Here is a 27,754-nt window from a genome sequence, read left to right as displayed (position 1 = left end):
AAGAGGCCCAAGCTCAACACAACAATTCTGAATTCACAGAAGAGCAAAAGGTACCATCAAATAATATCTAGATATATTCAATTCCAAATGAAATTGCTCTTGAGTCCATTAAGCAGAAAAATAAACAAAAAACTGTTATATTTAAGTAAAAAAAATCAGATTGATCATGCTTTGCCTAACATTAAGTGAACATTTATACAGATATATAACTTATCACTTAATGAATTTCTTTTCTTAACTATTTAGGCCTTATTTAACTCTAACGGAAGTCATCCACACTTTAGTTGAAAAGCATGGGTAACCCATAGACTGGAGTTTGTTCCGAGTCACTTGGAAAAACAGAAGGATTGGGAATAAGTGCATTCCACCTCAATGCTTAACTCTGAATTTTCATAACTCTTTATGTATCACCTCTCAAACCAAAAAGGAAAACACACACAAAACCCCCAAAACCAAAAAACAAATGGAAAAAAATTAGGTCAAGTCAAGAACTTGGCATACAGATCTGTCAGCTAAATAAACATATAAGATTGCAAAATGTTTCACTACTGTTCTTTCTTCCTTGAATTAAAATTTTTGTATGTCAAGTTGATTCCCTGATAGAGATTATGTAAAAGGGGATACTTTAAAGTAACTTATTCTAAAAGAAGAGAAGAAATGGGAGGAAACAACACCCATTTTCTCCTGGCTCAGAGTAAGTAGTGTTAAGTCAATTTTTAATCTTGTAGATAGTGAAAAATATGTGTTAGTCTTTTCTTCATCTCTTTTTTTTGAATAAATTTTATTTTATTTTTATTTATTTATTTATTTATTATTGGTTGTTCAAAACATTACAAAGCTCTTGACATTTCATATTTCATACATTAGATTCAAGTGGGTTATGAACTCCCATTTTTACCCCAAATACAGATTGCAGAATCACATTGGTTACACAGCCACAATTTTACATAATGCCCTATTAGTAACTGTTGTATTCTGCTACCTTTCCTATCCTCTACTATCCCCCTTTTCCTCATCTCTTAAGAAAAGGCAGTGTGAAAACCCTGGTGACCTAATTCAGTCTTATTAATACTTTTCTTTTTTTGCACAAGGGGAAATGGGAGTAATTTTTTGCATAACTTTTTAATTAAACTTAAGCAAGTTTTTAATCCATAGGCCTGTGTTTATTGATTCTTAGTTCCAGGAGTTTGGGGAGAAAAAGCCCCCAGAGGGTTAGCTGTATTTCTTGCCCAAATATATTTGTATTTTTAAAATATTTAAAATCTACTTAAAAAAAATTATGTTACTACAATTTGAAAGGGTGTTTTTCGTTTTTCCTTAGTAAGTGCTAATATCCACAATAGATTTAAGAGACTTAGGATGTTAGTCCTGGAAAATAATTATCACAAAGGAAATAGCTGATATGCTTAAGGAAAGGAACAAAGACTATACACTATCCCACTTCTGTAAGATTTGTGAAATCTATCTAGGAACTGATTAGGAAGTGATCAGCTGGCATCATTGAATTAAGACTTAAAATATCTAAATCTTGATGAATAGAATCTTAGATATCCAGGTACATAAATTAATAGTTAATGAAGTATGTTATGAATATGAAGACAATAAAAAATGTAAAAAAGTTTTAATGATCCCATATTTTAGTCACCTATTTGCCTTCAATTAGTTAGATTTCTCCAGCATTTGTTGCTCAGGAGTAGAACCTGTGAACCACATGGCCTGAGATTAAAGTCTTTTGACCTCCTAAAACATTTTAAAATTACAAAACAAACAGGTTAATATCAAAAAATGAACCTTGTTAAGTGATGAGGAAAAAATTAACTTTTTCTTCATTTTCTTTATTATTCTGAGACTAGAGTTGTTGTTGATAATGCTATTGATTCTTTAATTTATAGCTGTCCAGCTTGTCTTTGGTTATAAAGACCCCCAGATCTTGTACTCCAAAAGATCCAGGAGGCTGCAAGACCTAGGGGAGAGAGCTGAGACCTAGAGTCAGAAGACTTAAGTCTTGCATCCTGGCTTTGGCTCTGGGGCCTGGTTTTCCTTATATAAGAAATGAGAGATTAGAGAACTCTTAAGTGACTTTAAAAGGTCTTTCCTTCCTAAAACTCCAGTGACCTCTACCTGTGAAGTGGTCTGTACCTCCTCCTTTCCTGGAAGCCTGATTTCTGAGGAACATATTATTTATAATACCTGCCCAGGAGGCATTTCTGGCTGCCAGGTGTAACTGCAGACCATATCTAATTAAATTATATATAATTAAATTATATATAATTAAAATAATATATAATTAAATTATATATAATTAAATCATATCTAGACCTATCACCAAACCAAACTTGATTTAGAATTGGTTGTGGCATATTAGTTTAGAAGAGAATATATACTCATCTCTCTCCCACTTCTCAGCCCTTTGTCTTCTGATTCTCTTCTCTAAAATCTGCAAGGTGCTAGAAAAGGAATAATAATTTATTTAAAGAAGTATAGATCTCTTTTGTAAATTTTTTAAATTGTAGATGGACACTATATCTTTGTTTTATTTATTTTTTTTATGTGGTACTGAGGATTGAGCCCAGTGCCTCACACATGTGAGGCAAGTGTTCAACCACTGAGCTAAAATCCCAGTCCCTATAGATCTCTTATAAATAAAAATTCTTGATTTTAGTAACTGACAGTTAAAATTATCTTGGGATTTATAGCATTTTTTTTCCTACAGAAAACCATAGGCAAAATTGCAACATGCTTGGAATTGCGAAGTGCAGCTTTACAGATAAATGGATTTTTTTAAATGAATTATTCTAAATTGTTCTGATAAGATATTAGACATTCATGCCCAAAGCAATATTATCTCAGAAGGGTTTTATAACAATTGGAATTGATCAGTTGAACTCACACTTAAATGATTTAGTTCATACTTTGTAAACGGTAGAAATAAAAGATATGATTCTAATTTTTTCTGTTTCTATTAGCTTGAATATTCCAAAAATCAGTTTGGAACTTTTTATTTTCTACCTTTAAAACAAGAAATATATTTATTTTAAATATTTTATTCTTGCCATTTAAAAGACATGGGGTGCAGTGAAATCTTTGTAATGAAAAGATATAATATGCATATTTTAAATTTAGTCCACACAGTCCCAGGAAGAATTTAAACTGGAGGACCTGAAGAAGCTAGAACCAAGTAAGTTTTGTTTTATATTTTTTAGTGATTTTTTTTAGGAAGAGAGTTTTATCTGTTGTGAATATTAAGATTGTTTAGCACAGAAAGTGATTGGATTTATTTCTCTTATTTTTTGGTGCTTTTAAAATTCCTACAATATTTGTATTTTTAATTACCATTTGGATTTAATCTTTATTATAGAATATATATGTTGTACTTCATCTAAATATCCAAATTAACCTTTAATTTGTCTTAATGGCTTTAATAAGATTATAATTATTTTGATAAACATTTTCAGTAGAGTCCAGTAGAGAATATAAGGTTACAGTTATTAATGCCCATTCACATTACATGTTATTGAAAACTACAGTCTGAATGTTGGGAATGCATTACAAAGTGTTTTTTTGTTGTCTCCATTTTTTCCCTTCTTCAAAATTTTAAAAAGTAAACAATTCCTTCAGTTATCTTGTTGGTTAGGATATTCCCAAATAAAGCCTTTCTGCTGTTTCAAATGATTGCTCTCTTAGAACTGTCTGCAGTATGGGCAAAGGCACAGTGTGAATAACTGAATGAATGTAAGTTAATGTAGCCTTTTTAAAAAAACTTTTTTAGTTGTAGACAGATACAATACCTTTATTTTATTTGTTTGTTTTTATGTGGTGTTGAGGATCGAATCCAGTACCTCACACATGCAAGGCAAATGCTCTGCCAACTGAACTATAACCCAGCTCCTGTACTCTTTTTTTATTGAGATAAGATTGCACATCTCAGTGCATTTATGTGACTAGGGAATAGTAGATTTTATTTATCCAACTAAGTAAGATTTTTAAGTAGGGAATCATAAAATCAAAGCATTTTCAAACAGAAAGGAGTCTCAGACTTGTGATCACATTCTCTATTGAGGAAAGAAATGAAATGATTTGTTTGTCCTGTTTCACTTCAATCTCCAGTAACTGAGCAGGGCCTAAATCTCAGAACATTTGTCAGTGTATCTCAGTTCACACTAGTGCAATCCTTTTAATGTAAACATGCTTTGAGTAAGAGATAAAATATTAATTTAAGAACTAAAGAGAGCCTTGCACAGTGGCGCATGCCTGTAATCACAGCCGCTCGGGAGGCTGAGGCAGAAGGATATCAAATTCAAAGCCAACCCTAGCAAAGCAAGGCACTAAGCAACTTAGTGAGACCCTGTCTCTAAATAAAATACAAAATAGGGCTGGGGATGTGGCTCAGTGGTCAAGTGCCCCTGAGTTTAATCCCAGTACCCCCTGCCAAAAAAAGAACTAAATAGAATGTTCCTATAAATTCCACAAACTGCCAATATCTAATTCATTATAGCAATTCTAACAAAGACATATATTATTGAGATAGCTGAAATGTGATTGTATTGCAGATCCAGGATAGAAAAAGGATTCTCAGAGTATACTGAAGGGGATCTGATTTTCTGTTGTTTGGGTTGGAAAAGAGAAGTTAACAACAACAACAGACAACAACAAAGGAATGCATAGCAGATTTGTTGTGATTCTGGTGGCTTTTCCACAGTTTTAGATGATCATATTTCATTTCTTCAGAACACCATTCTTCTGAATATGGCAAGAATTCTGTCATTTTAATAGTTTTGGTTTCTTTATGTAATCCAGATCATAAAGTTTTGTTTTCTTTGTGGTTCTGGGGATCAAACCGATGACCTCACACATGCTAGGCAAGTATTTCACCACTGAGCTACATCTCCAGCCCTAGATCATAAGAGTTGGAGATGTTATAAGAGACACAACTTATATTCAGAAATAGTTCTTATGCCTATATCCAATGTATATAAGGATACTAATCAATGTAATATTTCTCACAAATTTTGGGGTTTTTTTATACCTAAAACTTTATTTCTCAAAAGCATTAATAAATACTTTGTATAAGATTGAGATATAATTTATATAAAGCACAATTCACCAATTTAACGTATCACTCAATTTTTTTAGTAAATTGGAAGAGTTATGCAGACATCACCACAATCAATTTTAGGACATTTTCATCACCACAAGAAGAAACCCTATTCCCATGAGCAGTCATTCACTTCTTGCCATCCCCCTAAAATCCCTTCCAATTCCCAGCCCTATGAAACCATTAGTTTGATTTCTGTCTATAAATTGTCCTATTGTAGACATTTTATTTAAATGGACTCATATGATATATGATCTTTTATGACTGGCTACATATAAGATTATTTTGAGAAAAACACATTGATGGCTTTAAATAAAAGATTGCAACAGTTGTTTATATGGTGGTTCTACTGAAAATTATGTTTGTGTGTGAGTGTGTGTGTGTGTGTGTGTGTGTGTGTGTGTGAGAGAGAGAGAGAGAGAGAGAGAGAGAGAGAGAGAGAGAGATGATGCAGGGGATTGAACTAAGGGCTTTGGGCATGTTAGACAAGTGCTTTACCATAAACTATGTCACCAGCCCTCAGTTTTTTATGATAAAAATTATTAGGATTTTGGCTTCTTATTCAGTCACTATTTCCTATTAGTTGTTTGTTTCCAAACAAAATTTAAGAATCTTATAGATACACAAAGTGGCCGTAAAGACTGTGGATGTTTATTTCATATATTTATTATCTCTTCTCTTTCTCTGAGCATACTCAAGTACTTCTATTGCCTCACAAGATCTTTCATTAATTGCCTTTTTTTTTTAGAATAGCATCTATATGCTAAGCACTCGAATCCTCTCAGTAACATTCTGCTAAGGACAACACTGACACTAGCTTGTAAATCCCAGCAATGAGTTTTAGGGTCACCTGGATTGGTTCTTTCACTATGCTGTTAGTAATACCTGTAGTGGTGCTGTACTACATCATTCCTAAGTACAGCTCTCCAGTTCAAATTCCTAAGAAATTATTGACCCATGTATTAGTCGAAGATCAGGTTAAAATCTATTACTTTTTTGGCTTTTTAAAAAAGATTTGGAATAGAAATGGAAAGAGTATTTTGGAGATTCACTTTATTATACTTTATATAATGTTTTTCATTTGTACTTTTCCCTTCTTGATAGTTATCTTTTTAGATGATTTTAATTTGCTGTTGCTTCTCAAAGAAACATAAGTGAGTATTCTGTATTTCAGTAGGGTAGACTCTGTAATTTGGAATTTATCCAAGCAGGGCACTTGTTGTGAGTTAATTATTGAGTTGGAATTAAATATTTTCTACAAATTGGTATTTAGTAATATTTCAGATTAAGTATACTTATTCAAGCTTTCTTTTTAAAATGTTAAGCCTCTTCTAAGGAAAATAGTGAATTCTAACTTTTAATATGTTGAACTTAACTGGTTTCCTTTCTTTTAAAAAAAGTTTTTTTTTTTTTAAATTTAATGCGTGTGTGTGGTGCTGGGGATCAAACCCGGGGCATTTCCCATATAAGGCAAATCCTCTACCACTGAGCTACATCACTAGCTCTTGGCTGGTTTATTAGGCTGATGTATTCTTTACTTGAACATTTTGAAATCTTTTAAATTCTGCTGAAAATACTAAAACTATGATTGTGAAAGTCTGAGCCATTTTTTCTTATGTTAATTGCAGTAATGTACTGCTGCTTACTCAAGCATATCTCCCCACCACCACCCTGCAAAATTCCCTTCTGTTAAGCCACCCTTCAAGGCTTCACAGAAATCCCACCTCTCCCTGAAAGCTTTCTCTGCTGTCTCTATAGAGGCAAAATTAAACTCTGCCTCCTCTCCTGTATAGAATCATTTTAACTATCCATTGTCAGATTCTCACATGTGTTATTTTCACTTGTATTTGTTTTAGTCCTCAAAGAGATTTGAATGAACTCTTCCCCCACCCCAGAGCCTATTGAATGCTTTAAGTGTAGTATGAACTTGGCAAGATTGTGTTGAGTTAAATAGATTTGAATGTTTTGAAGGAATCTTTTCCTATAATTTAAAAAATAACCTTTCAAAATTGAGGCAGCTGCCCATTTTCCTACCACGAAAATGAAACACGTCAGTCACCAAAAGCAAAATGCATTTTGATATTTGCCTGTGTGTCATCTTTTGAGGGTTAGCTTCAGGAGGTTGGTAGGTCTGTGCTCCAAGAGAAAGGCTGGGAGTGCTGAATTTTCCATGGTGGAGTAGCATCAGATGTCTGCCATGTAGTGATCCAAAGTGTGTAAGTCCTACCAAATCAGCCAATGCTTCATACTTATGATAATGTCTTTTGTAAAATTCAAGCTCCTCCTCAATTCCTCCTAAGACATCATTGCTAGTATTGGTAGAAAGAAAACTCTATGTAAAGTTTAAGCTATTTTAAAAGAACAATAGAATCTGTTATTCCATAGTTGTTGAAAATGTAAACCTATAATACAGTTGTATAAAGTAAAACAGAATTTGTTTTAAAGCTATTTAAATTTGTTCTAAAGCTATTCACATAAATTAAATGTTTCATAGTACTTTAACTTGTAAAAATAATATAACAAAGCTATTATTCTAAAGCAAATACTTCCTCTTCAGAGCTTTGATACCAAAGAAATGAAAATACTATTTAATTATTCTGTTACAATACAAATGCAAGATAACCACTGAGCCACATCCCCAGCCCTATTTTGTATTTTATTTAGAGACAGGGTCTCACTGAGTTGCTTATGCCTCACTTTTGCTGAGGCTGGCTTTGAATTCTTAATCCTCCTAAGCCTCTGGGATTACAGGTGTGCACTACCACACTCAGCCAAGATATTCTTAATAACCAAGATATTTTTCAACTTTTTTGTTTGTTTTTGACATACTGGGGATTGAACCCAGGGGTGCTCTACCACTGAGCTATATTTCCAGTCCTTTTTATTTTTATTTTTTAAAACATTTTTAGTTGTAGATGGACACTATACCTTTATTTTATTTATTCATTTCATGTAGTGCTAAGGATTGAACCCATTGCCACATGTGCAAGGCAAGCACTCTACCACTGAACTACAACCCCAGCCCTTTTATTGTTTTATTTTTATTTTGAGACAGGGTCTCCCTACATTGCTTAGGCAGATGAACTTCTAGTCCTCCTGACTCAGGCTTTTGGTACCTGGGATTACAGACACATGCCACCATAACAGGATCAGCTTTTAAAAATTATTGTTATATACATTTTTAATGGTTGATTTTTTTTTGCTCATTTCATTAAACTCTTATTAAAATATGATCATTTCTGTGTGTTTGTTTCTGGTATGAGTGAGACATGATCTTTTTGTTACCTGCTCCCCATTCTTGGTATCTATTCCATTGTTGTGTAAGTGATCAATATTTATTAATATTACTTATTAATATTGAGTTGATTTAATAGTTTAGTAACAATGATCATGCAGAAGTATAGAAAAGATGTTCTTGTATTAAAAAATAAACAGTACTTCTTAGTGAGATAAGAAATATTAGGATTCTAGTCAACTAGATCAAAAAGGTCATGGAGAGAGTGAATGTCCATTTTAGATTTTCCCTTGCCATTTTGTATACATTTATTTAGGCTGTAATTCTCTCAATAGCCTGTAAAGGAAGTAGCATTCTCATTTTAGAACTGGGGAGATTAGAGTATTTATGTAAATGTTCAAGTTATTGTTGTAATTGTAGGGCTAGGTTTTGGTTTAAACCTTCTACTTTGATCTCCTGCTGCTTCCCCTTTGCTTGTCAGACTTAAGTTCCCACAGTCCTTTCTGTGCCTTGAATAAGGCAAACTGTTTCCTACTTGGAACCTTTGTTGTTGCTCCAGCCTGTTCTTTAATACCTGGGAAGCCTTATGCTAGAGCCACTTATGAATGATTCCTCTCATCTCAGGTCTTGGCTCAAATGTCTTCTTACAGTTTAGTTTTGAAAGGCACCCTGTCTACCTTAGCTACTCTACCAGGTTCTCTCTGCTTTTACACAGCATCCTGCTTGTATCCTTCATACCACTAATCACATCTTACATTATCTTGTTTATTTGTTGGCATATTTATTGTTTACTTTTCCTTAGTAAGGTCTAAGGTCCAAATATGAGTTCTTGATTACTGTGTATCTTTAGCACCTAAAACAGTGATTGGAACATTGTGAGTACTCGGTATGCATTTGTTGAGAAGAAGAAAGAGATAAAGGATGAAGAAGAGCTAAAGGGAGAGAGAATAAGAGTGAGTAATGAGAATCTGGGTACAAGTTTCCAACTTCTTTCTCACTGTATGATTGACTCCTATTGGAATAAGTAATGTAATTACAACCTGTTCTTTTTGAATTTCCTTATTTAGGAACCCAATATGCCATACTCCTTTTAACTGAAATCTGCAAGACTCCAAAATTAAAGTCTGAGTAATTAGAGTAAAAACCATGGGTTGCCCAATTAATAATGCTAAATATTCACCTTAAAATAATTGCAGGTAGTCACTAGGAACCCATAAATTGGGAAATGAAACAATAAATTTCATAAAATACTTTTCCAGATACAGATAGAATTGTAGAACATCTGTCTGTAGGCTTACATGCCAGAAAGTAATCAACCAGGACACAAGAAGTGATAGCATTATGTTGTTTGATGACTTCCCTGAGGAGAAAGTCTGCTGTGTGTGTGTGTGTATGTGTATGTGTGTGTACACACGTGTAAATATATATATATATATATATATATATATACAAACACATATATATATATATATGCATGTATATATGTGTGCACACATATACAATAAATTTCATCATAAAAGGAATATTGGAATTATAACCTTGCTGCTACAAACCTTACCAGTGTGATAAGTATTGAGGGAAATCTATTTAGGATAAAGAATAAGATGTGATTATCTATTTCTCTTTAATTAGTCATCTTCAGTATCAATCTTTTAATTAAAATACTTCAGGAGAAGAGGTATTCTCTTTCACTGGTACCCCATATCACCTAGGACCTTGTACATTGGAGAACTATTTTATGGTTCATTTTCTATGAGGGCTCTGAGACTTTCCTTGGAGATCTTACAGTACTCTGAAAATACTGGTACCTGCAGTCCACTATGGACATTTTTATTTTGCTAAGACACTCAGTAGTCAATTGCAGAGTCTTAAAATGATAGTGAAGCTCGGAATTTAAAATACATATATTAATGTGTGCTTAATACACTATAAAATATGATTAAAAGTATCAATTTAAGATATAACATATAAGACTAACTAATATATAAGACTTACATAACATGTAAGACTAAGATATAAGACTAATGTTTGTCTATGTCTTTATTCTAGTCCTAAAAAATATTCTCACATATAATAAAGAATTTCCATTTGATGTTCAGCCTAGCCCATTAAGGTAAATAAATAAGCATCCATATTTTGTCTTCTGATTTTATTATCTATTTTATGCCTGTTTTTCAAATATTTCTGTATTTTTTCCCTATCAAATTTGGTATTGGTGATATGACTGGTAGCAATGAGATGATTGACATTGACATTTATATCAACATCAACCTAATAATCAGCATCTTATCTGGGAAGTTAGTGGCTATGAGGGTTAGCTGGTGTATTAAGTGGAGTAGCTCACTAATTTTTCTGTCCTTTTTTATATAGGAGAATTTTAGCCCCTGGTGAGGAAGAGCATTTGGAATTTGAAGAAGATGAAGAAGAAGGTGGTGCTGGAGCAGGGTCTCCTAATTCTTTTCCTGCTAGAGTGCCTGGTGGGTACAAAAAATGTACACTATATAATTCAAGGTCAGGTGTTTGGAACTTACTTTTGTACTTGTTAGTGGCGGGTAAAACATCTCCAGGTTTGCCAATCTTAAGCAAATTATCATGGCCATTCTGTTAGCGGTAGCTATCGGTTTATTGTGAAAGTATCTTACTATTTGTGTCAGGGATCCTCAAAACATCCCATGTTTAGTGATTGGCTAGGAATACCCACAGGACTCAGCATATAGCTGTACTCACAGTTGTATTCTGAGTCATTACAACAAGAAAACACAAGAACAAAATCAGCAAAGGGTAAAGGCACACAGGCAAATTCCAGAGGAAACCAAACTTCTAAGAGTCCTCTCCCAGCAGAGTCAAATATGTATTTGATTCTCTCAACATTCTTTCACACCTGTGAAATGAAAAAATATTGTCTATTGGGGAAGCACTGTAGAGATTCAGTGCAGAAGACACTTATTGGGGTTAGCATGAACCAAAACTACAGACTCCAGGAAGAAAGCAAGTGTTCAGCACAAACCATATTGTTTGCATGGACGGTTTAGGCACAGTGATCTTCTTAACAGGGCATCATGGGAATCCTGCTGAAATCCAGGTTCCCAGATGCTAGCCATAGACCAACATTGTAAGTAGGCTTTCAAGAGTAACTGTTTGCTATGTTAATTCTTTTCTTTATATATCTAGCTGTTCTTTAAATAATCATATATGATTGTGAAACCTGGACCTGGAGGAATAGATACTAAACAGTTGCCCTTAACAGGGAAATAAAGAATACATAGCAAGTCCTTTTTATTTTTGGAAGATCTTGACAAGGTTGTAAAATACCCTAGTCAAGCACCCTGAGTAAATTATTTGCCTCTTCTACTTCTATACTTTCTTCTGTTCTTATACAGTGCACAGTTTTTACTTCTGATGAATTAGTTCATTTTTGGAAGTGTAGAAATAGCACTGTACTATTGTGATGCATTTTTTAAAAGACTCTATGCTTTATGGTATAATTAAATATAATATACATATCATCCAGAAAACTTCATAATTAAAGTCATATTCCAGTAATTTAAATACTCTTTGGTAGAAGACGTTTGAAATATAAACAGTATAGGCTTAGACCAATAAGATACCTGCGCTTTTGAGTCTAACATCTGCCAATCAGTAGTTAAGTGACTGTACTTAATTCTTTATAAAAGGAGATGTTGACAATGTCTAATTCATAGGGTTACAATGAAAATTAGGCACCACATACAAATCATTTGGCATTATACTTTTCATTTGCTGGGGTAGTGGTGGCTACTGTATTTTCATTATCACCTATAAATGATGCTAACAGTCCTACACCATAGGATTATTAGAAAAATTACAATCACTATAAAATGTTATTGTTAGTGTTTCTTTGGTACAAGGTAATTATTTCCAATCTGCTTGTCTTTATGAATAAAGAGCTATATTTTACTTGTTATATTTGTAGGAAATTCAAGATTGCTGAGATGATGAGGTAAATAAATTTGCTAAAATTTTTCTGCATTTTTTATTTCCTTTTCAAACCACATGCTGTAATTGAAATAGATTCCAGTTCTATAAATTTCTGGGTTTGGTTATTTGTTCACTAGTTATACTTCTGTAGCAAACAAGATCCTTAAAGCAGATGATGTAAGTCATGAAATGGACAGGTCTTTATGGGGTTCAGGTTGCTGAGTTGAAAAGAAACTCTGTAAATTAAGTCTATTTGCTATGAAAGATTAAGCCCAAAGTAATTAGATTTTTTTATTCTGATATAGCATTTTGGTATTTTATTTCAGAGATACAGAAAGCTCACTAAACCTTTCTATTCCATGAATTATTTTCCTCAAAGTAAGAAAGAGTACATATAGTTCAATTGGCTATATTTGATTTTTGATCATATTTTCCAGGGCCTGTGTCATTATAAAATTGAAAATGTCATTGAAGGACAATTTGACCTTTAACTTAATTGTAGAATGGGAAAAAATTGTTATACTGTGGACATCCAAGATTTCATTCGTGATAAGGCTGTTGTGTCTACATTATCATGGCAGGGTGCTTCTAAGAATTATAACATTTTTATTACCTTTATTTTATGTAATTTATATAATTGTAAGTTTGTTGTACTTTTTTTTTTTGGTACTGAGGATTTAACACAGGGGTACTTTACCAGTGAGCCACATCCTCAGCCCTTTTTATTTTTTTATTTTGAGACAGTATTTCACTTAGTTGCTTAGGGCCTCACTTAGTTGCTGAGATTAGTCTTAAACTTGGGATCCTCCTGCCTCAGCCTCCCAAGTCACCTGGATTCCAGGCTTGTGCTATAGCATCTAGCTTATTGTGATCTTTTTAAAAAAAGATTTATTAAGGTGTCCCTTACATATATAAAAGGCATCTTTTTTAATGTACAGCTTTATAAGTTTTGACAAACACACATGGTAAACACTACTACTGTTAAGCTAATGAGATAAAGTATAATATATGAATATGGTATGATCAAGAGTAGTTTATTCCCATTTAAAATCAAAAATGGATTTTTATCCAACCTTTCTTGAAAAGAATAAAAAATTGTTGAACCTTTCTTTGACATTATTATCATTTTCAAAGCCTTCAATTCTCATAAGACAGTAACTTTTTTGTACTGCTTTAAACACTAACTGGCTTAAGTCCAAATAGTAGTTTAATTTTCTTAAGGTAATCTCAGTAGATTTCATTTAAATAGAGGATAAAAATTTATAACCTATTATTTATTACCTGAAAATTTATTTATCATGTTGAATATTAAAGCTTCTAAATGATAAACCAAAGTAATACAAATTAAAAAAAAATAGCTGGCCAGGATTATATGCTTATAATACTAGCTACTTGAGAAATTGAGGCAGGAGGATTGCAAGTTTGAGGCCAGTGGGGGCAACTTAGAGAGACTTTGTCTCAAAATAGAAAGAACTAGGGATGTAGCTCAGTGGTAGGGTGCTTGCCTCACCTGTGTGAAGCCCTACATTCATTTCCTAGTACCACGTGCACAAATAGCCATGTCACAATTTTAGACAAAATTTAAAAAAAACGTTTCTGAGTGACCTAAACATAAGCCTAGCAATCTCAACATTATTCTAGATTTGTATTGGTTATTCATCTTTTATATAGTCTTAGATATGTACAAAAAATGTTTTTTTGAAACTCAAAATGAAGAGTGAATCTTACTTCTTTAATATCAAACCTGTACTTGTTTCTTTCCTGCATAAATATTCAATTCTGAGTTGAACTTGAGAGTTAAGCAAATATGTATTTCATTTTCAGCTAAAGTGCAGTTTTTTTCTTACCCATGCATATAGGAAGTTGAAAACTGCAACAAAATATTCATTGCTGTTCCATGAATATTAGGGCATCCTTATTTCACAGAATTTCAGAATATATTTATGGTTAAACAGTAAATACCACCAAAGTGTGCAGATAGACTCTGGCTCTCCGAGCACATCCTTTCTCTCAAAGTCTCAAATTCTCAGACTGAGCCAAACAGTCAGAGCCAGAGTCCCTCATCCAGTCATGTACTTATATTGAAAGGAAAGGAAAGTACCATTCAATGTTATCTGGTAGTTCTCCTAGCTGTTTTTCAATAGTTTTAAGGCTTGTTAATATTCTATTACTCTCAAGCAGTTTTGAAAGATTTCTTTTTTATAATTTGTTTCTACATGTTTGTTTGTAGTACTGGGGATTGAAGTCAGGGATGCTCTACCACCTAGCTACATCCCCAGCTCTTTGATTTATTTTTTTATTTTGAAACAGGGTTTTGCTAAGTTGCCCACGCTGGCCTCTCTTGCCTTAACTTGCCAAGTTGTTGGGATTACAGGCATGCAGCACTATGTCTGGCTCAGTTTGTTTTGTTTTGTTTGTTTTGTTTTTTAATCCATGAATCTTGTCACTTGAAGTCAAAAGGTTTTCTCCAGAGATTTGCAGAAATTGGTTCAGAGGAAATGTCTATTGAGTAGGCTCTTCATCAAGGCTCTAAGCAACATCTGGCCTGCTTTTTCTTTCTTTTTTTTTAAAGAGAGAGTGAGAGAGGAGAGAGAGAGAATTTTAATATTTATTTTTCAGTTATTGGCGGACACAACATCTTTGTTTGTATGTGGTGCTGAGGATCAAACCCGGGCTGCAGGCATGCCAGGCGAGCGCGCTACCGCTTGAGCCACATCCCCAGCCCCAGGCCTGCTTTTTCTTGAAAGTCCTCTGGCCACTCAAATTTTTAACCCAACACCTGTAGTAACTCTTCCTTGCATGCTAAATGGCATCTGTGTATGAAGCATATACCCACTGATTCATCTTAGGTTTTGTGAGAGTATTTATTATTTTTTTCCAGATATGATGGTGACACTTAAGAATTCAGCCATTATCCAAATCACATATTTCTGAACATAGAAAAATACATATTTCTAGTACCAGTCAATAAAGAAAATAAAAACAAGAATATACTCATATAACCTATATACAAACAACTTTAATAAAGTATAATTTTTGACAGACCTAGAAATATTATTGTTTGAATGCTAATGACCCCTAAGATTTTTATCAAACTTTTAATATAATTTCAAAGTGAATAAACTTCTTATGATTTTACTCTTTATCTTGAAAGGTTGGAGCAGTTCCTCAACTACTAATCAGTTACCAACCAAAAGAAATTGTGCATGTGTTTTCATATTTTCACACAATTTGTATGTGTGTACAAATTGCAGATGTGCAGTACAAATTGCAAAATTTTTCTCTTGCTAGATTTTTAAGACCCATTTCATGTTTTGTGCCATTTACAAAATGTTATGACCAAATAATGATTTGACAATACCATTATTTTAAATTATGTTAAAATTATCCCAAAATAATAGAAAATATTATTTTATATATATCCTTTTTATTGGATTTTAAAATTACAAAGAAATGTGCACTTAAAAATGTGTGTGACAGACTTTGAATTGGTAGTATCAAACATCTGAATTTAATTGCAAGTATGATAAATCTAAAACAAAGAAGACATAAATATATAATCACACACATATGATAATGCTTAGTTTACATTTTAGATATCAGGTCCATCTCTGTCCTAAAAGTATGGACAACAAATTTTGTACTCCTTATTCATGACATTTAATTCACCAAGCACCAAGGCAAAATGAAGACTGACTCACCTCTTATTGAAGTAAATGCCTGTGACAAACATTTGTACAATATCATGTAAAAAGCAAATTCAAATCAGTGTTTTAAAAAAATATAATCTTTGGTAATTTTCCTCTTTTAATGTTCTTACCTAGACAATAATGTACTATTTTGGAACAAAGACTGTCATGCCATTTCCAATTTTGGACTAGAAATTGTCCTTATGGTATGATATGAGATATAAACAATAGAAATTTTTAAAAAGCAAAAATAAAAAGTTGAAAGAAAAGAATGACTTCCTCTTCTGCATGTGAGGACAGGGCCTTAAGGATCCCACGGACCTTCATATCCATGTCACTCCAGACTCATCCTCGGGTTGGTGGTCCTTTTATTGTCTGATTCTCCATGATCTCTATGGCTACACAGAGACTATTGAATGTGAGGCCATCCTACTTGATACTTAGACCTTCATTTTTCTCAGCACCCTCTTGGAACAAAGAAGTTATGGGCGGGGGGGGGTGAGGGGCTTCAGATGTTCTCCCATTGTTTTTCTGTACCTGTTGCAGGTACAGTGGTGTTTCATTGCTCGGTCTGTGTCAGTGCTGTTGGGTGCCCAGCAGAGGCAGAGGCCTTACTTGCACAATTCCCTTTCCTCTCCACAGTGGCAGTTGCTGTAACATTCTTGGCTAGGTCAGATGCTTTTACACAGTTTTTAAAACATTCTTAAACAAACTTGTCTATGTTTAACAAACAGCCATTTGGGGGATCCATAGCTACCTTCATAAATTGTTTTCCACAGATGAAGCACAATGAAATAGAGCAACTTAAGTTTTTACCCAAGTACCACCTGTTAATAAACAGTTTCCATCAACAAGATGGACTTTTTGGTATCCCCTATTACAGTAGTGTGGTAAAATGGTTCCAAACCTTCCAATTCATTGTCATTATTTTATCAGAGTTGTCTTTAGGTTTAGGCTTAGAATCTTCCTCTCACAGAAAATCACACTGAATTCAGTAATTCCTTCCAACTCTTTTTGACACCAGTGAGAGCATGCTTGCTCTGGTTGATGCATAAGAGGTGGTTGGGGGCAGATAAGTCAGAAAAAGACGTGCTTTCTGTGTTCAGTACAACTTGGGGCTCACCAGCTACCAATGGCTTCCTTTGTCTTGCAGTAAAAACTGAAAGTGGAATTAACCAAATGAACACAGTCCTGCTGCTCACTGCTATATGAGTGTTAAAGACCTATCATATTGCTATCTGGGCTACTCGGTCTCTGTCCATTCCTGTGAATGTGCACTGCTCAGTGTACAAAGTTCAAATGTTACTATTTTTTAATCAATCCCTTACTTGGGAGTTCTTAGTGACAGCTCAATAACATCCCTGGGATGTTATTGAAAACTTGGTTTGGACAGCTGTAGCTATTTAGAGTTTTCCATATTTAAAAGTATGAGGCACAAATAGTGGCCTCACAAAAATGTCTATATTCTAATCCTGGGAACCTGTGACTGTTATGTTTACATGGCAAAAGGAACTTTGCAGAAGCTTGAGATGGGGAGGTTCTCCTGCAGTTCCTTTTAAGGCTTTAGGGACAATTAAAATAAAAATGTTAAAATGAGACATGACGGTTAAAAGCATGGACTCTGTAGCAAAACTGCTGTGTGATTATGGATAATTTGTTTTTCTATGCCTCACTTTTCACCTCTGAAAAATAGAACTAAACTATTGTTGTGAGGATTAGATGAGAGGAGTAGGATAGTATGTGGCACAACACAAATACTCACAAGTGTTAGCTATTTCTTATTTACATAGCAGTTCCATGTGGAAGAACATTTCTTCTGATCTTTGCTCTAGATCTGAGAGCAGATGATTTAGCTGGAATAGCACAGTTTACACTGGATTGTGTGTAGTGATTTCTTTCTTATCCTTGTTAGTCTTCGAATTTTATGAATGTAGTTGACTTGTTCTCATATTACACTATGTAATTGGATATGTTAATTCTTCACTTAGAAATCTTCCTTTTAATGCATTGGCTCAATTTACAACTATCATGGTTCTATCTTTGATGCAAAAACATGCACCCTTTTTCATCTACCTGGGAGCTACAGATGGTATGGTATTATTCTAGTATTTGATCTTTTTTTATGTTTATTATTTCTTCACTCATTGATATAGATTCTCTAGCCATTTGTTTACTAGAGCATGATAACCTATAGAACTGGAAATTCATTCATTCATTCAATAAAATATTTCTTCAACAAAGATCTGTTTATTCTTTGTGCATACCACAAAAGGAACAGTTCCCACACCTTTCAGGATGCTTATTGTGTAGTCAGCAAGACAGAGCCAAAAGCACATGATTATGATTAGAGATGTGCACCAATGTCGTAGGTTGGCAAAAAAGAAGGGCTGAGGGAGTTCAATAAATCTGGCCAGATTTAGGACTCACTGAGTATGTAGGAGTTGACCATGTAGAGAGAGCACATCATAGAGCATTCTGAAACACCTTAAATAGGCACCTTTCTATGTAATCTATGATCTTAATTACAGTCAGCTTCCTTCATTATGGAACACAATGTTTGACATTCTACCTTGAATTAAACAAGAAATTCAGACTTGAAATCACTGCCTCCATATTAAATTATCTGAAGCATAATGATTACATTAAACCTTACTGTGTAGTCTCAGGCAAAAAGATTGTTGGTAAGGAATGTAGCATCAGCCCTACCATTTCAACTGAAAGATCTAGATAATGACAGCTTATAAAATTGACTCACCCCAAAGTAACAACAAGTTTAATATCAACTTGGCAAAAAATAATCTTAACATCAAAAAGACTTTTTGAAAGTTGTAAAGCAATCATCTTTTGAATGTCAAAACAGGTAGTAAAGAGGTAATACATAAAAGAGGTAACATTCTTGGGGGTTTTTGGGGGTGGGGTGGGGTGGGTTCTTTTTTGTCTTTTTTAGAACTGGGGTTCGATTCCAGGATTTTGCAAATGCAAGGCAGACACTTTGCCACTGAGCTACATCCCAACCCAACATTCTTAATGTATAAAGAAAAATTTTAATTGTAATAACCAAAGCAGAATACATGAGAGGAACAGACAATATGAGCAAGCGCGTGAGCGTTCACACACACACACACACACACACACACACACACACACACACACATTTTAAAAATACCCGTTAAACATATAAAAAGATACTCAACTTTATTTTTAATAAAAACATAAATTAAAGCTACTGTTGGAGAGTCTTAGGGGAAATAGATACTTATTAATCACTGGTGGGAATAGAAAAATGGTACAGTTCCTTTGGAGGGGAATTGAGCATTCTCTAACAAAATATAAGTACATATTTTTTCCTTAGCAATCCCATTCCTGAGAATTTACTCTGAAGATGCACCCCCAAAATACAGGAAAAAGAGGGGAAAACATATGCATATACACAAGATTCTCTGTTTAGGTGTTTTTTATAATGATAAAAAAATAGAAATAATGTAACTGCCAAATGAAGATTGACTGAATAAACATAGGATGCTGTGGAAAATAATTCAGAAAATCTCCCTGAACTAATGAGTGATTTTTCAAATTATTGTTAGCAGAATTTATCAAGGTAGTTCACATTAGCAAATTAAGGGGAAAGATTTCATAAAGTTGTCAACAATGCAGAAAAAGTTTTCAGTTAAATTTGAAATACAGCCTTGATTTTAAACAATTGTTGGCAAAGAACAGAAAAACATCCTTAACTTGATAAAACATGGCTACATAACATTTACAGCCCAAAATCATTTAATGATGAATTTGAACAAAACAAGATTATCTATTACTTCTTTTCATCAGCATTGTTTTGGAAGCCCTAGCTACTGCACTAGGACAAGAAAATGAAATATAAAAGGGGGATGTTCTTTATTTGCATATTTATGAATATATAGAGAATATATGCAAAAACCTATTCATAACTCATTAATAAGATAATGCGGTTCCTGGATATAAAATCTGTACAGACAAATCAATTCTATCTCAAACAAGTAATAGTTGCTTAGAAAATGAACTATTATAATATTTATAGTAGTATTAAATAATATCAAGGACCTTATTATAAATTCAACAAAAGAAATATAAGAATTTTATGTAGAAAATAAACCTTTGTTGAAAAAATAAAAGAATATCAAAAGAAAATGAAACTGGAGCCATCTTGAAATTAGAGAAAAAGATGGAAGAGTGACTTAATAATTGTTATGGTTTGTGAGATGTTGAATTATACATTCTCTTTTACTTTTTGCATTTCTCTCAATTGAATTGTTTATGAGAATGCATTTTATAAAAACAGTGAAGTCATTATTCTTTTTTTCATTTGTTCATAATAGTTATTCTTGACATTAGATTCATTTGGACTAATTATAAATGCATGGAATATAATTTGCTCCAGTTCAGTCCCTTCACCCTCCTCATCCTCCCTCCCACTGTTCCCTTTCATCCACTTTACTGATCTATTTATTTACATTTTTTAAAATTAGTATCTTATAGATATTCAAAATGATGAGTTTCATTATAGTGTATTCACATATGTGCATTGGAAAGTTAGTTTGGGTTCATTCCACAGTTTTTCTCTACCCACTCCCCATTCCCTTCTTTCTCTTTTATTGATTTTATTTTTTTTAATACACGACAATGGACAATTCTTATTACACATATAGAGCACAATTTTTTTTAACTTTGTATAAAGTATGTTCACGCCAATTCACGTTATTCATGTACTTGTTTTTTTTTGCATTACAATTCTTATTACACATATATACCACAATTTTTCGTATCTCTCTATATAAAGTAGGTTGACACCCAATTTGTGTCTTCAGACATGTTCTTTGGATAATGATGTCCATCACATTCATTAGGAGGCTAATCCCCTGCCTCCTTCCTTTCCCTCACTCCCCTCTTCCCTATCTAGAATCCATCTATTCATCCCATGCTCCTCCTCCCTACCCTATTATGAGTCAGCCTCCTTATATCAGAGAAAACATTTGGCATTTGTTTTTGGGGGATTGACTAACTTCACTTAGCATTATCTTCTCCAATGCCATCCATTTACCTGCAAATGCCATGATTTTATTCTCTTTTAAAAACGTTCATAGTGTATATATGCCACATTTTTTAAAATCCATTCATCCACTTAAGGGCATGTAGGTTGGCTCCACAGTTTAGCTATTGTGAATTGTGCTGCTATAAACATTGATGTGGCTGTGTCCCTGTAGTATGTTGTTTTTAAGTCCTTTGGGTATAGTCCAAGGAGAGAAATAGCTTGGTCAAATGGTGGTTCCATTCCCAGATTTTCAAAGAATCTCCATACTGCTTTCCAGATTGGCTGCACCAATTTGCAGTCCCACCAGCAATGTATGAGTGTGCCTTTTTCCCCACATCCTCTTCAATACTTATTGTTGTTTGTCTTCATAATAGCTGCCATTCTGACTGGAGTTGTATCTTAGTTTTGATTTGCATTTCTCTGATTGCTAGAGATGTTGAAAATTTTTTCATATATTTGTTGATTGATTGTATATCCTCTTCTGAGAAGTGTTTGTTCAAGTCCTTGGCCCATTTTTTGATTGGGTTACTTGTTTTTTCAGTGCTTAGCTTTTTGAGTTTTTATATACCCTAGAGATTAGTGCTCTATCTGATGTGTGAGGGGTAAAAATTTTCTCCCAGGATGTAGGCTCTCTGTTCACCTCACGGATTGTTTTCTTTTGCTGACAAAAAAACTTTTTAGTTTGAATCCATCCCATTTATTGATTCCTGGTTTTAATTCTTGTGCCATAGGGGTCTTATTAAGGAAGTTGTGGTCTAACCCACATGAAGAAGTTTAGGGCCTACTATTTTCTTCTATTAGACGAAGAGTCTCTGGCTTAATTCCTAGGTCCTTGATCCATTTTGAGTTAAGTTTTGTGTATGGTGAGAGTTATGAGTTTAATTTCATTTTGTTGCATATGGATTTCCAGTTTTCTCCAGTGCATGTTTTTGGCACCTTTGTCTAAAATAAGATGATTGTAATTTTGTGGGTTAGTCTCTGTGTCCTCTATTCTGTACCATTGGCCTACTAGTCTGTTTTAGTGCTGAAACCATGCTGTTTTTGTTACTATTTCTGTGTAGTATAGTTTAAGGTCTCATATAGCAATACTCCCTGCTTCACTCTTCCTGCTAAGGATTTCTTTAGCTATTCTTGGTCTCTTATTTTTCCAGATGAATTTCATGATTGCTTTTTCTATTTCTATGAGGAATGCCATTGAGATTTTGATTGGAATTGCATTAAATCTATATAGCACTTTTGGTAGTATGGTCATTTTGATAATATTAATTCTGCCTATCCAAGAGCAAGGTCGATCTTTCCAGAAATAGTAAATGAATTCAGCAAAGGAGCAGGATATAAATCAATACCCATAAATCAAAGGCATTTCTGTATATCAGTGACAAAGCCTCTGAGAAGGAAATGAGGGAAAATACTCCATTCACAATAACCTCAAAAAAAATGATACTTGAGAATCAATGAAAGAAGTCAAAGATCTATACAATGAAAACTACAGAACCCTAAAGAGAGAAATCAAAGAAGATCTTAGAAGATGGAAAGATCTACACATTCCCTTCTTAAAAGGAGAAAGGGAGGAGGAGGGAGAGAGAGAGGGGGAAGGTGGGCAGGGTCAGATCAGAATATGATAGCCCAAAGGGTGAGGTTTTGGCCTGCTGAGAACTTCTAACTGAAGGAGATTGGAATCCCAAAAGCAACCTCAGCAGCAAAGCCTCTGCTCTCCTCCTGCCCTCCTGTCCATTCATTCTTCTCTCCCAAAGCCAGTCATAAAACCTAGAAAGCGCTCTCTCTCTCTTTCTCTTTCCTTCCCTCCCTGCTATTCCCTTACTGTCCCCCTACCCTCCCTTACCCCTCCCTTACAAACCCTCATTCCAGACAGGACCTGCCTTAGGTCCAGTAGGAAAGAAAGCTATACAGAGAGGCCAAGAAGAATCTGACCAGACAGGGCTTGCTGGGACCCTGGCAGCCTTTTACCATTAGCTCACACCCCCTTTTCCAGTCATTTCTACATGGCCATACATTCTTCATGGAACATAAACAAAAAAACAGGAGTTTTCCCTGGATCTGTAGGTCTTTATTTCTGAAGGCTTTTAGGTCAAATAAAATTCTATTAAATAATTGTTATGATTTTTAAAATGTAAAGATATATACTAGTTCATAAATTAGAAGAAGCAGTTTATAAAGATAGACTCTTTCTGAAACTCATCTGAATTTTTATTGCAGTTCCTGGACCTTTTATACAGCTGTAGAATTAAGATACTGTATTAGTGGTAAGAGGATAAACAGTCCGGTAAGACAGAATAGAAAACTCAGAAAGTGATTGCCACATGATTTATGATTGAGGTGGGACTGCAGATCAGTGGTGGAAAATGTCAGTCTTTTTAATGAGTAGTGCTGAGACAATTGAGTATTTATGTGAAATTGAATAAAATTAAAGCTCCTACTATACACCGTAGTCAATAATTCTATGTGACATATAGAATTAAGTGTGAATGGCAAAACTATGCTTTCAAGATAATACCTTTATGATTTTGGAGTGGGGTAAGTTTTCTTAAATATGACATAAAAAGCACTGATTGTAAAGGAAGATATTAAGAAATTTTAATATTACTAGCAGTAAGTATTTATCATAATCAGAAGACACCATGGCAGAGAAAAGTCATTCTTAACATTCAAAACTAACACTTGGTGTTAGAAGTTAGCAATGGTTGCTATCTTTTGAAAGAGTGAATTGGATAGGGTGGGGGGAAGGACACTCCCAGGAGGCTGATCATATCTTTCCTAGATCTGATACTAGTTATACAGGTGTATTCACTTTGTGGAAGTTCAGCAAACTGTACTAACAATTTGCGCATTTTAAAATGTATATGCTCTACTTCAACAAAAAGTCTTTATAAAGGAAAACTACTAAGAAGCTATTTGTAAAACATTTGTCCAGCAAAATAATAGAGACCTCCTACAGCTCAATAAGATAGACATCTCAATAGAAAATCGAGCAAAATAATTGAACACACTTCAGAAAAGAGGAAATCATACATTTGATTTATTCTAAAAGGTGCTCAACCTTATTAATCTTCAGAGGAATGCAAATTAAAATGATTGATCTCTTTATACCAAAATTGGCTAACATGAAGAATCTGAGAAAACAGTACCTAGTGAGGATGTGGAGCAATGGGAACACTACTGCACTTGGGCTAGGAATAAAAGTTGGCACAACCACCTTGGGAAATGGATTGTCATTACATAGTAGGTATGGAGGTAACATGCCAGGTGACTTAGTGATTCCCCTGTTTCAGAAATGGGTGCTTATGGGCACTAGAAGATGTTAGAAGAGTATTTATAATAGCCTGTTAACTATATCCAAACACTTGAAGTAATTCAAATGTCTATCAACACAAGAATGTGTACATAAACTGTAGCATATTTATACAGCCATGTACTACATAATAGAATGAACTTTTCTGCAGAAAAATTCATATATGATATACATACATATGAATATGTATGTATATATATAAATATAAATGTATACATATTCACATTTTTCATAAAATTTCAGAAGTGTTTCTTAATTTTCTGAAGTTCATCCCAGATGTCCAGGTACAAGCCCCTCTTCTAAAAGTACCCTCATTTGTCAATCAAAGAAGATGCATAAAATGTATTATGTATATATTTAATGATATCAGCCTGAGCCCATTTAGGTTTGTTAATGCAACAGTGGAATGCAGCCTCCAGGCCTTCCTATTATTGCATTTGTCTGTATTGTCTTCATATTTGTTTAAATTAGAAAGTAATACATTTTTAACAGCACTGTTGAGGTACAATTTGCATTTCATAACATTTCCCTTCTGTAAGTATAAAATTCATCGATTTTGACACCTCTATAGAGTTTTGCATCTGCCATCACTATACAAGTTCAGAACATTCCCATCACCTCCCAAAATTTCCTCAAGCCACATTTGCCATCAATCAAATGTGTATTTTCAAATGTAGTGTGTTGATTACTTCATGTATTTCAAATAACTCATCATTAAAAGTAGCATAACACATTGTTGAATAGAAACTTGAAAAACATCAACCAAAATCTTTTGTTAAGTGTATTTTGAGGTTCTGTATACATACTTGATTAAAATCAGCTTATTTGCATCTGTTCTCTATTGGTAGTTTCAAAAAAGGGAACATACTGAACAGTTGATTTCTTCCTTCATATGTTCTTGGTGGGTGAATGTTGTCATGTTGTTCTGGGTGGGTTTTAGTTTTAAAAATTTTAGTTGGTTTTGGAAAAAATGTTCAGTTATACAAATGGCCATTTTATATGTCAGTCTGTATAGTACTAATTTCTGAGGGAATAAATCATACAAAATAGAATGAAGAATAGAAGTTAGACTATCTAGTTAAATTAAAACATAAATATCAAATTGTAAATTATTTTCTTTATTAGGAGTAACTAAAGAGAAGAATGTATTGATCAACTGTGATATTAAATGTCTCAGACTTTAGAACAGTATAACAAGTATTTTAAAAGCTTTTCTTGTCTTTGTTCTACCACTTCATATTAAGATGCTGAATATAATATAGAAGTACATATTGAATATAAATATTATGTGAGCATATTATACTATTATGTATCATTGGGCTTCCTCAAGTGATGTTTTTAACATACTTTTATTATACATACTATATACTATTATTATAGAAATTATTATTTCTGCTTAAAGGTGATTGTATGGTTGGAAAATGCAGATATATTATGTGTAAATTTAAATATTTTTCTAAAAATGTATAACATCAGATGTTCATGAATTTTGGAAATAAAAATACATAATGCCTAGCTAGTTCCTAAGAGGTAGGCTATATCTTCTGTTTGTCAAAGTATTTACTCTGCATTATTGGTGGAGCTAACTTTTATTGAGGTTTCTCTGTTGCCAGGTACTTTATTACCAAGGTTGCCATCAGAACCGGGAATGACATTACTCACTATCAGGATTGAGAAAATTGGTCTGAAAGACGCTGGACAGTGCATCGATCCCTATATTACGGTTAGTGTAAAGGGTAAATAACTGGCAAATTGCATTATGTTTTTTCTCATATGGGACAAAGTTTTTGACAGGGGATGATCTTGTATATGTGACAACTTACTTTAATGCATTCTATAATGAGGCAAAATCCTAGAAGAGATCATAACAGAACATAGTTCGAAAGACTTACAAAAAATATTTCCTACTTATACACTCACTTTTGCTTTTGAGTTTGTATAGATTTTTGCTCTTCAGATTCCATCTAACGTGCAGACTAAACATACACATTATCCTTAAAAGCAGCTACAGCCTTCAGGATGTAGATTAACAATAGCACCCCTCACCTTCTCCTACCCAGTCTATATTCATTTCTCTCCACAAAGCCCAATGTCCTGTTTTCCCATCTCTCCTGCTTCAACCCCTTCTTCTTCCTGTGCTACTGAGGTATCTACTTAGGTGAGTCCTACAGAGGCAGATGAAAATCAGGGGACAGGGAAGTAGGGTGCGTCCATAACATCCATGCCCTGAAAGCAATCCCGTGGGATGATGATGTGATTAAGGAATAAATTATACCATTTTACAGAAATAAATATAGTTAGTACAAACGGCTTATTTTAATCTATAGTTTTGCACCAAAGGAACAGATTGGTGCTGAAATTAAATGGAGGAACTTTTATCAATTGACCACAAAGAAAAACATTTATTTAAAGAACAGAATCCACAGCACTAATACTGGTACACTTTTAAATTCCGATGTTACCAGTTATCAAATATATAGTATACTGGAAAATATTTACATTGTTTGATAGGCCATTTGTAAAACTGCATACTCATTCAGAAAGTATACTTAAAACACAAAAATATTTAATGATGTTGTAAATGTTAAATTACCTTTGAATATGTTATACTGAAATATTTTTATGTAAATATTTTTTAATTATTAAATGTACTAAATTGTTTTTGAGCTTTTTGAGACACATAAATGAATAACACATAAACACTGAGGAGTTATTAAATGAGTCCATGTTGCATTTGACTAAACTGAGATTTTAAAAACCAGAAAATTAAAACTATATATAACGTACCATCTGGTTGTTGTAAATTCAGGGTATGTTGTAAACAGTATAACCAGAATTTAGATAATATATATGAAAAATTATTCATTAACAAAAGGGTTTTTGTTGGCTGTTCTCATCCATTTTTGGTTCTTAACAGGGAAATTATGATAAGGTTAGGTTTAAAGGCTTTTCTAAATAAGTCATACTTGATCAAAGTTAGAAATTGGTGGCAGAGCTCCATTGTGGCAAATTAAATACTCCAGATTTTTTTTTTTGCATAGAAAAATATAGTGGGCTATTCCCTAAGAAAAACATGTTTGTTCTTTTTACCACTTCACTATGAAGATCAAGTTTTGTCCACTTGGCCATGTAAAGGCTTCCTTGTCCCCTTCATGAGGTCTCCTATCCAGTCTATATTCATTTCTCTCCACATACCCCATGAACTTCAACAACTGTCACATACTTGCTCACACCAAATAGGAATCTCTTAACCTGAGAATCTCCTCTCAGCTCTTTCCATGCCTCTTTAGGAACTGTAACCTTTGCAGTTTCTATATTTTCCGTCTGTATATGTGAATGCTCATAAGCAGAAACTTTTCTCCAGATCTGAATGGCATAGATTTAACTCCTGTGCAAGATACTC

General features: G+C 33.7%; 1 long non-coding RNA gene across 2 annotated transcripts; it reads left to right on the top strand.

The window, feature by feature from the left end:
- LOC144372920 (uncharacterized) lies at positions 1-26,106 on the top strand. Of its 2 annotated transcripts, XR_013432735.1 has the most exons (4): positions 1-50; positions 10,380-10,443; positions 10,701-10,807; positions 25,965-26,106. It is a non-coding gene; the product is annotated as an uncharacterized LOC144372920 (long non-coding RNA). The 2 variants fall into 2 exon arrangements; XR_013432736.1 differs by lacking the exon at positions 10,380-10,443 and having other exon boundaries at positions 30-50.
- The last annotated feature ends 1,648 nt before the right edge of the window (positions 26,107-27,754 follow it).

The sequence above is a fragment of the Ictidomys tridecemlineatus genome, unplaced genomic scaffold (genome assembly GCF_052094955.1).
Source record: "Ictidomys tridecemlineatus isolate mIctTri1 unplaced genomic scaffold, mIctTri1.hap1 Scaffold_190, whole genome shotgun sequence".
Classification (NCBI taxonomy): Eukaryota; Metazoa; Chordata; class Mammalia; order Rodentia; family Sciuridae; genus Ictidomys; species Ictidomys tridecemlineatus.
The sequence above is the reverse complement of the archived record's forward strand: the minus strand, read 5'-3'. Positions and strand labels throughout refer to the sequence as shown.